Source organism: Apaloderma vittatum, unplaced genomic scaffold (genome assembly GCF_000703405.1).
Source record: "Apaloderma vittatum isolate BGI_N311 unplaced genomic scaffold, ASM70340v1 scaffold31971, whole genome shotgun sequence".
Classification (NCBI taxonomy): Eukaryota; Metazoa; Chordata; class Aves; order Trogoniformes; family Trogonidae; genus Apaloderma; species Apaloderma vittatum.
In genome coordinates this window covers 24,909-29,447 of record NW_009697861.1, presented here as the reverse complement: position 1 = coordinate 29,447, position 4,539 = coordinate 24,909, and positions in this window count along the sequence as shown.

Genomic DNA, 4,539 nt, shown 5'->3' with positions numbered 1-4,539 from the left:
GAGAAACCTGACGACCACAGTTTATGATAGTTAGCATCCTTTCCTTTTACATTATAAAGCAAAAGTGGTATTTAGTTTTACCTCCTTCTGGAATGGTTGATGTGTAACTAAGTATTGGTATCTGACTAGGAACAACTCAATTTGTAGTTGTGTCATTCAGGAGTGTTTACGCTATTTATAAGTTCACATTTAGACAAGTAAACTAAAATAGAAGTTGCTGGTTTTGCCATTCAGGTGCACGTTCAGTGTAGGCTGCCTGCTGCATTTTGGTGTGTTGTGCCAGCTTTCCTTGATGTTATTCCCATGTTGTTAGTGAGTCTGTCTCTTTTAATTAAGTGAATAAAACCTTAACGGGTCCTGTCGGAGGAGAGTTGGGGCTGTACAATAACTATATGTCAAAAGCGTGCAAAAATTACAGAACTGAGGCTATAAATCTAGATCTGATCATATAGCTGGTACCAGCTAATGTTGTCACCCGCTATTCGACAAATTCACTGTGCCCCTGGTTCCTTCTTAAATAAACAGATTTCAAAGCGCTCTAAAGTAGCTACATTAAAGCAGATAGCTTGAAGGCATTGTGAATGCCAGGCAGTGCTTTGCATGTTAAATACTAGCCTGGCTTTGTTTTACTGCTGTAGGACAAACAGTGCTTGTAGTAGAAATACTGTTCTCTGCTCTAAAAATTTGCTTTCCAGCTTGGCTGCTATTAAGCTTTCCTCCCCTGCTCGATTATCCCGGGGAAAGCAAGTCTTTAAACTCTGTTGCGTTGCTCAGCAGCTCTTTATTTGCCACTGCTCTTCTTTTGTAGCTCTGCTCCCTTCTCCTTTGTGCTTTTCTGCCATAGCCTCCAGACCAGTTCCCATGCCAATGGTGATGCTGAGCCTGGAATAAGAGGTGTGGTGCAGTGTAGGCTCCGAGAGCCAGGTTCTGGTCCTGGCTGAAGCATGTCCTCAGGGTCAGATCTTCTCTTTAAGTAAAAGCTCCTGGCATTAAAAACATCAGACTAAAGTGACCATAAAGAAAGTTCTTCCAAAAAGAAATCCCTGCACCAGAATGAGATGCAGTGATGCTAGATCCTACGGGCCATTATGAAAAACCTCAATTTCTACTCTTTCTGGTGGTACTGTTTTTCTCAGAAGCAGAAGGGGAAATTGATATGTGGTATCTGAAGTAAGGAAATAAATAGCAGTTATTCCATGAGCATTCCCATGCAGATATATCCTGGCTTCAGACTATGGTGGGTTTTAGAAGACAACCATGCATGCAGCAGCTTCTGCAGCTTTGAGACTGCTTTTACACTAGCTTAGCTTCTTTTTGCCTGTAAAGTTAATTGGCTTATATCAGTTTACGGCTGAAGGTTATTAAGGCAGTGGTCAAGGTTTTCCAGTTTCAGTGCCTTTTTGGAATGTTAAACTCTGCAGTAATGAAACTCCAGCTGAAAGGAAGAGCTAAGGTGCTTTGCAGTTAATCTCTGCAAATCCAGCAGACAGAGCTGAAATTCATACTAGCAGGGGTTTAATTGTAATCTCCTGGAACAATGACTGTGTATAACCAGAAACCTCAGCTCTGCCTGGGCTGGCAGGGCAGCAGGATGGAGTCTAATGCCTTCTCTTTGTCAAGGCAAAGTTTGGGATATGGGTGTGCTGGACTGGATAGGTGCTGTCCATATGTCTTAGGCCAAAACTGAGCTGCACTAAGGTCAGGAAATGCTCTGTGGTGGCTCCTTGTCATCCTGTCGTGGTTCTCTCTGAGCTAGTCTATATATTGATTAATGCTTCAAGTGATGAACTGGAACGTACTTTAGAAATAAATGGAAATAACATAGGATATCAGTAGGAAGTGCAAAGAAGGATGCATAGGCAGAAGTAGTAAAAGGTGAATGTAATATATACATTTATAATCATAGTGCAAGCTGCAGGGTAACGTACCAAGCAGCAATGTGGTGAGTAGACAAGGCTGTTGGTAGTGTCATCCAGTTATCCAGAAAACAAAATGTAAGGTGGTTGTAAATGAAATGCAGGAAATAAAGCCTCACCAGGAATGTAAATCCTGATGTGAGGTACCACCCCTCAGAGAGGATGGAGTCTGCCTGGGGTGGTCTCCTGCAGGAGTGCCCTCAGGTTGGGGCTGGTGAGGAAGGAATGAGCTTGGCCTAGAGCTGGGGAAGTGTGCTGGCACCTGCAGTGATGCTGCAGGGAGGAAGGTAACAAATTGTTCTCTAGCCTGTTGGGGACAGGGCAAGAATTAAAACAGCGACAGCAGAGGTTTAGGTTGGACATCAGAAAGGAGCGTGTTGTCTGGGGAGGTCATTGAACCCCCGGGAACAGGGGCTATCTGTCAGCAGGCCAGGGACAGAAATCCTTGAGCATTCCTGGGTCTGCTCGAGGTAAACTAGCTGGAATCCTCTCCCATCTCCCGGTGCAGGGGCAGGGCAGCAAACGCTGGGGCAGTCCAAGGTAACACGCACATTTGGGTGTGCTTCGAAGAGCTGACCTTTGAACAGAAAGTTTCTCAATCTTTGTTGTTGATGTGTGCTCCTCTCCTGGCAAGGGGAGGATCAGCCCTCACTGGCGCGACAAACCTGGTGGTGTCACCCTTAGTATCCCTGCAGAGCCCTTTCTCTGCCACCTATCCAGCTTGTCTCTTAATTTTAACTGGGCTGCAGTGGAGCTGCAGAACAACGTTTCTTAATTCTGGAGTGGTTTGTGTGGATGTGGTTGCATGTATGTGCACTCATGCTGTCGAGGTGGTGCCAGATACTTTGGGTATCTGGAATCTCTACAGCAACTTCAAAACCTAGATTTTTAATTAGTCCGTACAGAAACAAAGAGTTCTGTGGCTGGAGCAGCACCCCTTGTATGACTAACAGGCTTGCAGCTGGTCTGTTTATTTTACTTTGGCGCCATTTGTCTTGGCGTTGCCAAATGTCACACGCAGCAGTGGCTGCCTGGGCCGGAGTCATACTCGGGCAGAAAGCACATGGTTTTGGCAGCTGAACAGTGAGGTTGGTCAGGGCTCTTGGCCCCCTCTTAAGGCGAGTGTGCAGGCAGCAGTGCAGGAACTAGAACTTTTCCGTGCTAGGGAGCTGGGGAAGGGCAACTTCTGTTTTCAAGTAGAATCGTGAAGGAAGAGAAAAGGACTTGGTTTGACTCCGTTTGTGCCCTGGGGTTTCATGCAGCGTTGCTTTTTGGCTAATCCCAGGAAAAGAGCATAAGGATAGTGCCCACTGAACAGGAAAGAGAGAAGTCTGAGAGAGAGGAATGAGAAGAAGCTGAAAGGGGAGGAGAAGGGCTGCTCACGGAGGAGAAGGCATCCTGGGATGGGGAGAGGGGATGAGGCAAGGACCGATGGTATTGAGCCAAGGGAGGAGCTGTGTGCTCTGCGATGTTTCAGTGAAGTTTTAAACCTCTCAGAATAGTCTTGTTTATCTTGTTATCATTAACCAAAGCCAACAGCTGGCTCCTAGTTTTAACTCTGTTCTTGTGTGTCTGAAGTACGAGATGGTAAAAGAGGACCTAAGCTAGCAAATGTCCCAGCCTATGGCATCGATGAAGCACCCTCGCCAGCCTCTGACTGCCATGAGGAATAAAAGACCTAGGAAATGTGACCAGAAGGAAAAATTAAGGAGATGGAGGTTTTCTACTGTGGCAAAGAGAGGGCACTCAGAGGCTATATGCAAAGGATTCTTTTAACATGTGAGAAGTTGTCAGGAAGAGGATTATGATCAATCTGTTTTCTGTGTCTACTCAGCAGGACTTAAACCCACAGCAAGAAAGATGTACAGCAGATTGTAGGAAAGTGCTTCTAACTGCAAGGCTAATGACGCCCTGGCATCCCTTACCTGGAGAAAAAGATTTCAAGAACAAGTTATAGCAACTTTCTGGAGGATGCCCTAGGTGTGTTTGATGCTGTGCCAGTTCTAGGCAGGGGACAGGTGACCTGCTGAATTTCTTTGCAGCCTGTAAGTGATCTGTGATGAACACAGTCATCCAAGCAGAGCCGCCCAGATCAAATGATCCTTCTCCAGTCTCTGTTCCTCGTGGTGGTCAGAATCCACCTTTGGCGAGGTTTTTTCACCTCTGAATCGTCTGGCAACTGTGTGATCACCAACCCCAGTCCCAGTCCTGGTTGACCAGTTACCGGTGATTTAGTTTATCCCAAAGAGAGATGAACATGTTGCAGGAAAGCCCTGAGTGAGCAGGTGAGCACCCCAAAGGTGGGACTGGTGTTGCTCTTGTCCCTTTGCTTTATATGCACTATTTTGTATTTCATTTGATGGAATGTGGTTCATTTTGTGTCCGTAAGCATGGCACTAATGACCAACACCTTCCTCTCCAGCTTAATTTAGTTTGATTCCTCTGTCCCATGCCTTTGCACTTCATTACACGCACAAATTCCTTGCCCAGGCCTTTTCCCTGCCGGCAAGCCCATGTGCATCTCCTCCGTGTAGCCTCTGGAGCTGGGGAGGTGGCTCCTGTCACTTAATGCCGTGGCATTTCTCAGGGCAGTAAGTTTATCTCACTGGGAATAAGAAGGGAA